The sequence below is a fragment of the Colius striatus genome, chromosome 20 (assembly GCF_028858725.1).
Source record: "Colius striatus isolate bColStr4 chromosome 20, bColStr4.1.hap1, whole genome shotgun sequence".
Lineage (NCBI taxonomy): Eukaryota > Metazoa > Chordata > Aves > Coliiformes > Coliidae > Colius > Colius striatus.
Window position 1 is genome coordinate 7,538,523 of NC_084778.1, and position 11,730 is coordinate 7,550,252.

An 11,730-nucleotide genomic window follows, 5' to 3' on the forward strand; every position below is an offset into this window, starting at 1 on the left:
CGAAGTTGAAAAAACTTGATTAGTCTCAACTCAGAGTAAAGATTGGTAAAGATCCAATCACAGACTGGTAAAGACAGGAGCAAAAATGTTGGATCTGTCCCACTGCTTCCAGTGACTCCCAAATAATTCATTTACAGATGATGCCTCTTGTGTGCCCAGCAGTCCAAGATGAGTGTGAAAGGCATGCTAAACTGCACCCGTGACAAAGTGGGGAACAGTGTGGGCAAGTTCAACAACCAGCCTGGCTCAGTCAATGAAGACTGAATTCTGTCATTGAGGATCCCCTGGCTTGAGTTGGCTTGGCCAGCTACTGTTGGTATAAGATGATATTAACAATAACAACAACAGTAATGTTGAAAAGTATATGGTAGCTCAACCAGAAGACATGGGCTTGGTATAAAATGCTGTGGCCTGCATAGACAGGAGAAGTGAGTGTTTTTGTTATTTCATCTGTAAAATTCTAGGGGAAATTACAGTAGATTTCATTATAATCCATCAACTCAATTATTTTGGTTACTGCTAGTTCTTCCAGTTCCATTCTGCTGAATGAAGAACAAGGCAGAGCTGTAGCATAAGGATTCATAATATAACCACAACACTACATCTTCACTTATTATTGTTTGAAGTTTTTACAAATAAGACTAATACCTGTTTTTTTCCACTGGGGAGTTGGTCAGTATAAAGTAGCCAGAGAATTAAAACAAAAGAAGAAATAATGCAAAAGGCTGGTATTTTGCTGCCTTGCATCTTATCCTTGCCTGCAACAGACTTCCCATTGGGCCTATAGTAAGATACAGTTTTGTGCTTCTGCCTTTTGTCTATGGAACAAGGAAGGAATAACTGAGTTTCAACCTTGTGGCTGTGTTGGGAAGACAGATTCAGCCTCGGTTTTGAAATACACATACACTGCAGCAATTAGAACAATACAAAAGCAAATAAAAACAGGAAGAAGAAAAGTACCTAACCCTCAAAAGGATTTGGTTGATGTGCAGCAAATGAGATATGGGACCACAGACTACGTGATGAAGTTAAGAGAAATATTGAACAGCTGCTTTGCTACACAATTCTACAAAATGAAATGACATCTTGCAGGAAAAATAGTACAGGCTCACTTACTACCCAAGAGGGCAGAGCTAAGGTTACAGGGACTATAACAGTGTTGTCATTTCGTTACTCCCAGGAGCTGCATTTTCCAACTTGATGGCTTTCCTAATCTAATTGCATTTTATGTGTTGATTTTTTAGAGCCTGATTCTTGCTAGAGTAAACCAGGAGGAACCCCAGCAATGACAATGAAATGGTCTCAATGCTAAAATGATGGGAGCCACAGCAGATTCAGTCCATATCCTTCTGCAAATTCTGCAACAAATGCCCCATACTGGAATAGCAATTAGGTATCAGATGAAAACACAAAACAATGACAACAGTGCATTTTTCAGTAGCCACATCATATTATGTCATTGATGTCAGGTTGAGTTATATTAGTCTGCTTTTCATTATGTTGGGTTATGCCTTTTGACACAATGCAACACAGTGTAAGTAACATAAACTGACCTCCAAGTATAAAAGAGAACACAGTTTTTGTCAGATTAGATAGTGGCTATGAATTCTTAGAGAGGGAGGGGTAAGTCAGAGAAGAAAAGGAGGAGGTTTAGATTCAGCGTCCTGAACAACAAATGTATAGAACTTAACTAACAGTTACAGCAGGCCTGGATGTTTCTAAATAGGTGTATGTGTCTCTGCTCAACACAGAGAGAAGATTCTCAGTGGGATTTGCACTATGAATTTGTTTAAAATTCCAAAGAGGTATGTGTAATAGCTTCTTCTTCTCTGTACCTGAACTGTAGGAGCTCCATAAACAGTGCACATAAGACTAACTTGTTTGAGACTCACTTTGTTTCCAGGCTCCAAAATACAGGAGTCAGACCAAGCTGAACCACTGGGCTTTCTGAGCAGCACTGTATAACCTGTCCTCTGTATCAAGAATTTAATCAGCTGCTAAGAAAACTGCTGGAGGGAGAAAGGAAAAGGGAGCCATCGTGGCTCTGAAAAGAAGGGGATGTCCTCATTAATTTAAGGTGATTAAGGAAAAGTGAATGGTTCAAGGGAAGCTGCTAATTTTCTCAGCATGGTAGCTCTTGCTGATGGCTTTGCTGGAATAAGCTGATGTTCCCACTTCAGTGCATACTTGAGAGGTTCTTGGTCTATATTCCTGATCCACAGTTTGCACACCTGCCAGGAGTTGCAAGACAATGCTTCAGGTTACTGCTTTGCTTTTAATTCCTATTTACATTTGGCTAAATCACTGTTCCTCACTTGTAGAATAAATGAACATCCATGACTTAGAGGATGTCAGGAGCATGTAGCAATGAGAAAACAGATGATACGATCAGAGAACAGTGGTAGTTAGCAATCCCACCAAGTACATTTTGCCAGAGTGCAGAGTGCCAGGACAGAGCTCCCAAGTCCTGTTTTTAGGTAAGGACTGGTTTTGTCTTTACCTTCAGCACCAAATCAGGTATCAGATAGAAAGATCAAACCTAATCAGTGCATAGAAAGTGGGATCCTTTGGTATGAAGGCAGAGATACATTTCTTCTAAAGGGTTGGGAATTGTCCCTACCTATTGGTAGGATGTGGAAGGTTTTAGTTTCCATGTGTGATTTACTGTCACATCTTCTATTGAAGGCATACCACCCAAAGACATGAAGGAAAACTATTAGTGTGCAGCAGTGCAATGTTGTGGTATGAAGCTGATCACAAAACTCAGTCTTCAATAGCCATAATTCTTCCTATACATTTCCTGTGCAACATATTCAGTGTTAGTGGGGTTTTTTCTGTCCACACAGAACTAGGACTAGAGACCATGTTCCATTTGGCATCCCATCCCACTGTAGGGATTGTCACCAAGTCCTGTCATCTGCAACTTTTTAGATAGTGAATGTTGTATGGATTGGAAACATTTTCAAAATGAGTCTCAAAGATGGACATTGCAAAAGCACTTTGATACATTTGGTGTGGTCTTCCTGAGCAGTAATAGATGCAAAATTCACTTTAAAAGGTGGTTTGAGATTGAAATGTAATATTGCTGATAAAGTGTAGCTTTTTGTGTGAGAAGGGCACATGGATGAGCAGTTAGAACAGCACAAGACAGCAGAATCCAATGTGTCACGTGTATTTTCTTTAGCATTTCTCCATCTATAAATGTAGTATAAAGTAACATCTATTTAATTTCCAGACATGTAACGTTTCTTTAAGACATGTATGAGATGCTATCACTGTTCTTCAGGCTGTTAAACATCAGAGAATTAGCAGTTTCCTTTTCTGAGTGGTGTGCAATAAACCATCTCTGCTCTCCATCCTGGAAAGAGATCTGTGCAATCAGACCCCTGTGACACTGACATCCACGGTGCTCTGCATGACTGCAGAGATCTGCCTTTAAGTACCATTTTGCAGCATCAGAGAGTTCAGAATTAAACATGAATCATTCCAGTAAGTATTGTTAAGTTCATAAAGAAAGCTTTTACTCTATACTTGATAAGCTCATAAAGCAAGCTGTTACCCTTAGCAGGACATCAAACCTTGCTTATGGCCAGACAGACACAAAGAAAACCTTGCTGAGATTTGTGGCCAAGCTGGATCTCAGGAGACCTCCTATTATTATTTTCTTTACTAATAAATCATTATGTTGCCTCCTTTGCAGCACAGAGAGTTCAAATAAACCTATCCCTGTGACAATCTGATTCTCTGAAGGAGTGTCCTGTTCAGTTGAGTCATGTGAGAGGAAAATACAAAGAAGCAGAAAGACAGATCAAAAAGGGTAGCAGAAAGGGCCCTGGAGGCAGACTTAAGTTTGGTATTTAATATTTCAGGTAAAATATTCACTTAGCATCAATTATCTTGTTGGGTTCTCTTTATTTATTTAATTTTTTTTCAAGTGCAATTGCCTTCTGAATCAGCCAGCTCTCTAATTACCAGATTGAATGATTGAAATTTTTAGGGCAATTAAATTCAAGCCTTTCTTTTTCAGTCCTTATGTTATCCCCCCCTTCTCTCCCTCCCCTCTCCAGTCTGGAGCCTTTCTATAATTTGGAGGCAGTTGCAGAAGCAAGCAGACCTTTAAAGCCAAGATGTATGTCTCCCTTAATTCCTCTGTGGATTTGTTTTATAGACTAAGCAGAGAGGGTTCTGGTCTCTCAGGACATGTGCATGATAAACACATGGTACTGTGTGAGTTTTATCCTAACATGTCACGTCATTTAAAAACAGCTTGGAAAAAAATTACTTAACATAGAAATTCTGTGAAAAGACCAAGATCAATGTAGAGAATACATGCACTATTGGAAAATACCTGAAGATGAAGTCAGAAAGCCAAGGAGCAAATTGATGATGATAATGATGATTGATGATATAGTGGATAGGAAAAAACAAAACTCTAAAAGAAACAGTAAAAAGCATCTGTTAACAGAGCTGTTAGGGCAAACTCATGAAATATCTGGATGAAATGATAAGGATTCTTCCAAAAAAGGACAGAAAATTCACAGGATGGAATCCTGGACCCAACGAACTCAATGGCAAAGCTGCTGCTCATGTGTCTGTCTTGCACTGATCCTAAAAAACCACATTCTTAAACGTAAGTATATGTGCTATCAACCTGATTTAAGTGGGACTGAAAGTTAGTCAGGTTCCTAACAGCTTTGCTGAATCAGGATGTAACCCAGTGATCATGATAAGTCTTTATCACAAAGAACTTTTGAAATTATGTAAGATTTTCCTCAAAAAGCATACTCTGAATTTTTCAGACTACCAAACTGAGGCCAGTGTACCAACCCAGGTCTGCTATCCAGCAGGCAGTTGCAGGCAAGTGGGCTGAGGGATTTATTTTCATGCTGAGTTACACTAGATATTGGTCCAATGTCACTGAAGTCAGAAAGATGAATACCAGGCTAACTTCCAATTTGTATCCACAACCATTTCACTAAAGCCAAATGAATTGTATTCTGCTTATTTATTACTTAATTATCCCTGTAGGTGTTCGAGGTACTTCAGAACAGCTAAAACAGTGCTTGCCCTGAAGAGCATGCAGTCACATCTAAGATTAGAGATGACAGCACTGCAAGGGGCTGGACCTGGAGAAAGAACAAGGTCCTGTTCAACTAGATACTTACACATGTGCCTGTCTCAAAGTTCAGTTGATTGGGCAAGCACTGTCATAACTCAAGGTTACTGTGACATGTAGACAAGTATTTCAGATGCTAGCATACATTCCTGTTGAAAAACCTATTGTTGCTGCTGGTTTTAATGCACTAGTGTTCCTGTATAGGCACTATCACAAACACAGATTAGACCTTTAGGAAATACAGTTTCATGCTGTTTTCTACTGGTTAATATCTTGGTAATGCCAAACGTGATTTATGAATGGGATGGAATGTGTGTGTGTATTAATGTCCGTGAGCATTCCCCAGGAGACACAGCCTATGTGGTGTCTGTGCTGCCATCGCTTTTCTCCTGCTCTCAACACCATATTCATTACTACATTTCTCTTTTTTTTTTTCATGCTTTGAAGTCCATGACTTTCCATCAATTTGTGGTAGCTTGAGATCTGGCCCCTGGAATTCAGGCATGTGTGATAGATTCAGAGAAAACAGACCTGATGTGAGTCACCTTATTGCCTGCAGAGCAGCGCTTTTCCAGCACGCTTCCCAGTTATAGATGCACCTATACAGAACCTCAGTCATTTTTTACTGGAGTTCTCAGAATGCATGCACCAGTCTCTGGAGCTGCCAGACGTCTCAGTGGCCCAGATTTATTGCTAGTTTCCTCTGCATTTTCTCAGGAAGCATGTTTCTCTTTCTGCTTTTTCAGGATGCCATGTCTACTTAAAATCTTTTCAGTTCGTGCCCTGTGTTCATTATTTAGAAGTACATGGGAAAGTCCCTTCAGCTCTAGCTTACTGTTTGTGCTGTACAACTGTATCCCAACTGCCTACTCTACTTATCTGCTGCATTATTTCTGTGAAAGCAAAAGCTGTGCGTGGAACAGATGCTTGGAATGGTATTGGGATCCAATTACTGCACTTTTCCAACCTTACATCTATTGTCTAAACTTGGAGCAGGCATATTTTTATTCCTTGGTAACACTATATAAAGAGACAATTGGCATTGTGTTTGCTGGCTGACTAGTTGGCAGAGCAGGGGTGGAAGGAACAGCAGCAGTATGGTAGGTTTTATTCTTTCCCACGTCTGTTTATCTCTGTATTTCTTTCTAACTCTAACAATTTAAACAAAGTGATAATGATCACACTGGACTCCACGAAATCTCATACTTAGTATCACATCCAGAATGAAGATATATCCCACAGAGTGAGCTGGGAACTTCCAAGGACTTTTCTGCATGTGTTTAACAAATGAGTAGGGTAGGGAACATAGATGCACTTGCTGAAGGGAAGAGCTCATGCATCTCTTTCCAAGACTAATACACTAGGGCAGCAATGCCTGGCATGGCTGGTGTTAATTAGTGCTAAGGTCTGCCATGCTGGGATGGGGAGTGAGGGAAAGGGATATCTATAATTGTAACTGTATTGCACTCGAGACTTCAGGGAGAAATAGGAGGTACTGCAGAAATTTCTGTATCTTGTCTTTGCCTTGCTCACTGTTGGCTTTTAGTTCTGGGATTCCAACAGCCAGCTCTGCACCGAAGGAGCACTTGATGTGATTCAAAGGAACAAAGAAGAACTCCTGCCTAAGAGGTGGTGGGCAGATTTGGCTCTATCTTTGTCTTCTCCAAATTCAGAGGAATGGCTACAACTATATATATATATATATATAGCTGGTGATTTTCTCTTTCCTTATTTTTCTCCTTTTTGCAGGTCCTTTTCAGGCTGTCTTAAAGTAATGCTGCCCAGTGCCTCCCTGGGGCTATGGAACATTTGATTCTCGAGAGCACCAGAGAGGGACTTGTGTGTGAAAATCTTTCTCAAAGCTTAGTTCAAACCTGATCCCATTTAAGCAGGTGATGAATGTGATCCAAGTACTGTTCTGAGCAGGATAAAGCCGCATTCAAAGTCAGAAATAACACCCACACACAGAGCAAGGTTCCAGTTTCAGCGGGTACAAGCTGTCCATGGTTTCATGCCGAGCACACAAGCCACTAACCATGTTCCTCACCAGTGTTTTAGGAGTGAGTGGTGCCTTGTGCCTCTTCAGCTGTGGATTTTCAGGTTTCCCTTTAATCAGCTTCACTGAAGTCTAAGCCAGCCCTTTTGTGGGATGGAGGGCAAGTGCTGTATCTTAGCTTGTCTTTTTCTTCTCTTTTAAAGCAATATTTACCAGTTTTCTTGCTGCTTGTTTAGTTCAGTGACTCACCACACTGCTTGATGCTTGCAAATATTTCAGGACATTGGATGGTGAAATTGCTTCAGATAGGAGATGTGAAAAGGCAGTGAGAGACTATTCTGTCTCCTCACTCCTAGTGCAACTGACAATTCTCTGCGGTGGTTCCTTCCATTGTGCTTTTTGTTTTGGGAAAATATCTTCTGAGGTACCTTACTATACAGGGACACATGAAACAGATTTAAAATAGGAAGAAAAAAATAGCCCTAATGAAAGAAAGCTGAAGAATATCTTTACATAAGGAAGTGATCATTTTTTATTAATCAGAGGGAAATGTATATGTAATTATGCTAGATGAACTCTGTGGGGAGGTTTTTTTCTCTCTTTATGATGTCTTAAGGGATTTATAAATATTACAGAGGTTTTATAGCATCATAATATTTCAGATGTGCAGTAAAGCTACTTTCAAAGGATTAGTGCAGACAAAGCAGCATAGTAAAAAATAATTACAAGTCAGGCAGTGCTACTAGGCTCTGACATACACGGCTGATGAGAGTGAGAGAGGCAGGGTTCAGGGAGATAATTTTTCTAACAAGAGCAGACCACACAAGTGCTGTGGAATGGAGTTCTGAGAACTGTCTACGGCTCTCTGTTAATTCCAGGGAATTTCAGTGAAGCTGGGTCTGTGATGTCTCCCTGCACGCTCCGTGCTGATGGGGAGGAGGAAGGGGAGATGAGAGGTGGTAGGAAGGAGAGAGAAGCCTTTTTCTTATTTCCAAACCATTCCTGTGTTTGTTCAGTTGGAGTGACACCTTGTAGCAAATTCTGTATGCTGAAGGGAACTGCCTATCCAAAAATAGACGGCATTCTGATCAAATGTGTTTTGCAGTCTACTTAACTGGTTGGAATGTACCACCTGTACTGAAACAAGTACTGACCTCAGCACAGCAATGCTGATTTCACTGGCTGAAAATGTGGCCAGTTGCTGAGCTGTTGAAGTGCTTGTGTGTGCATTTGCACATGCATGAGTGTGTGCATACGTGTGTGTCTGTGAGCACAGAGGGCTGTGCATGTAGAGAAGGAGCATTCACCTTGTTTACACAAAGGAAGAAGACGTGTATGTGCCAGAGAAGAAAATTTGTTGGGAGGGGAAAGCAGCTGGTGAATTCTGGGTCATAGAGGTTGAGCAGTCTGCAGTTGGAGAGGTTATCTGCTGTTCTGAGATAGGTTTTGGGAGATAAAGCCTTCTCTCTGTCTCTCTGTGCAAGGGAAAACAGGAGACTGTGGTTGGGAAGGAATTTTATGTGGGGCAAAGGAGAATGCTGTAGTGTACAGGAGTGTGAAGCAGGGAGGATGCAGTCCAACAGATTTTTGTATCTAGCAGGGATCAAAGGTGTGTCTGTGTGGGTGTGTGGGAGGCTGGGACTACATACAAAACGGAGTGAGGATGAGAAGGGAGAGATCTGTTTGTGAGTGCAGACTAGGTAATACAAAGATCTTGTGTTTCTCAGTCCTGATAACGTGAGGTTTTATTTGAATGATCTGAGGCTGTTGCCTGTTTGAAATGCAAATTGTGCCCTTAGAGCAGCTTATGTTGCCTACTCCTCTAGATTGTTCCCTCAAAGGCATGCACTTGGGTTGGCCTTATGCTGCTCACCTGCCATGAAAAGGACATAAGCCACACTAAACAAGGGTGCCTTGTCCGTAGCTGGGATCTTTGGTGCAGATGCAATGTAAATAATCTCAGCAGAGAAAACTTGTGAGATGATAATCAACAAAAATCCTGTCCAGTGCTGCAAGAATCCCTTGGATGAGCCTGAGCTGTACTTTTGGATTCAGGAGGTGGATTCAATGATAACAGAAATTGAAAGACAAGAAATGTGAGCACTGAGATCCCAGAGTGGATGAAAAACAAGAAGAGAGTGTGATGGATGAAAAAGTAATAGTAACTCAGAGTTAACTTCATACTGTAGATCACAGTAGGGGACAGAACCTGAGTAAGATGATGGATGATTCTGTCTTTTCTGTAGCCAGGGATGTAGTTGCAGAGGAAGGAAGTGTAAAATGCGAAACAGTTGCAATTTAATGCTGGTAGTATCTTATGTCTAGTTTGCCCTGGGCTGAATACAAGGGTACAAGACAACAGAATCAGGCTCTTCATAGTGTATACCACTGTTTTTCTCTGAAGGATTCCTCCCAGGAGACCTGCTCATCCATTGGTGTCTTCTCTGGTAAAAAGAATAAAAGAAGACAACAGTAAGTTGCTGAGTGGGGAAGTGTTTCTGCTTGTGTTTTAACTTCAGCTCTCAGGGATACCAAGCTGTGTTATCTTTAGTTATTTAGAGTATTTTCTGAGTGTTTCATGGCATGGTGAACAAAACAGGGAGCTGACTTCACCAAACCAAAAATGTGGCTTCTGGCAGTGCTGCCTGTTTTGCCTGACTGCCCAAGCAGACATTCCTCCTCTGCAGAAAACACCAAGCAGAGGTAGGGTACTTCATACTTAGTGAGGAGTAGAGTGTGCTCATGAGCAGACAGTACAGAATAGCACCAGTTATGGACCTGTACCTTTGTTTATCTTGCAGCAACTCACCTGTTTTACTGTACTTTATTGGGTTCTCTGCAAATTTCATTCAGGGCATGAGATGATAAAGTCCTGCAACAATCCAGCGTCACTTCTGTTGTATCTCTGGTGTCATGAACGTGCTCAAGCACCAGCCTTTCATGAATTTATCAGGCTAAACAACACCTCATGTTTGGAAGTAAGAACCAAGTATTTTCAGCACATTCCTCCTTTGCATGTAGAGATATAAAATGACTCCCTGCCCCCTTTTCTTTTAGGTCACCCTGAATAAAAGATTTCTCCACTCTCATTCATTTGAACAGACATCCCCTTCCACAACATATTAAAAAATGAATTCCTATTCTTGTATCCAGAGGAGCAAAGGCAGCACATACTCATTGTTTCTGCCTGCCTGTGTCACTGCACTATCCTTGTTTTCTCTCTGGCTCCCTGATACTGCTGGAGGGGAGAAATATAGAGAACGGGGAAACTCATCTCAAAGCAAATGCTTGGATCAATAGAGTTTTGTTGGGACTAGATTTTGGTATGACTATATTTTATTTTACTTTAAAGTTTCTAAAACAAACTAAAACCACTCCTTCCCCCCTAAACACTCCCCCCTACCTCCAACCAACCAAGCAACCAACCGAGCAACCAACAAAAAAACCCCTTTAGAATCCAGGGTGATTGAAAGAGTGCTAATACTAGTAAGATGAAGAAGTGATATGCAACAAGCTGTTGTTTCTTTTCTACAGTGAAGTGTTGTTTTCTTCACAACAGGATGATTAATACACTCAGGCAGGAATATTAATTTGTTCAGTTGTTGCAACATTCTTGCCACTGCTGTGCTATTGAGGCCCCAGAATCTCAGCCCAGAGGACCCCCAGCTCTTCAGTTTTTCATCTGGCATGTTTTGTGTGTCAGTCTCAAAGCACATGTTGCAAAGATAGAACATCTATCCTTGCAAAATACAGCTCAGTACACTTTGCATTTTACAAATGGGGAAATCAAGGCAGACAGAAGTGATGTGTCAGTCACCCACTTGCTCCCCTGAAGATCACGTACTAAATCCTTGACATAAGCTGTCAATGTCTGCTCAGTTCTGTATTGCTCTGCTTACTGTGCCATTCTTTCAGAGCAATACTCCAGTCCCAGTACCCCAATTCTATTCATTAAAAAATTCTGGAGTGTTTGGAATTGTCAAACAGCAGCACAGATCTCTTTCTGTTCTCATAGAGCTGCCTTTGACTTACCCACCAGAAAGACAGTAACAACATACTGTTTTCTGTTCCTGATCCACCTACTTATCTCTCAGCCTTCCTCTTAGTGCTGCCTACCCACCAGTCATGGACAATCAAAGAGCAGTTTCTTTCTGTGATTATGAATTTCCTAGCCTTTCAGAGCAAATCAGATACATTCCCAATACTGCATATGCAAATAAAATAGGAAACTGATAATCCACGATGAATGCATTTGATGCCAAAAGACAGCTTGAACCTGTTGATGGAAAGCAATTCCCATCTAACAGCTGTTCATTGGCCCCTGTGAAATGCATTGGTGGTCTCAGCCCTATCCCACAAGTGAGCAGATCATAAATAGGATCCACATACAGAGCTTTGTTAGAAAAGCTAAAGATAGATTGAGCAACATGGGCACTAATCTCCTTTATCATCCCAGGAGATGACAAACCAGGGAGTAATAGTGAACAAATATCTTGCTAGGATGAGTTTCTCCTAGTGTGGTGGCTGTTCTCTGGGTAACTAGTCTTCAGTCTTTTTGCCTTGAATAGGACCACTAATGTAAAGAGACTTTTAGGTGTTTTTTGTGTTGTTAGTCTGT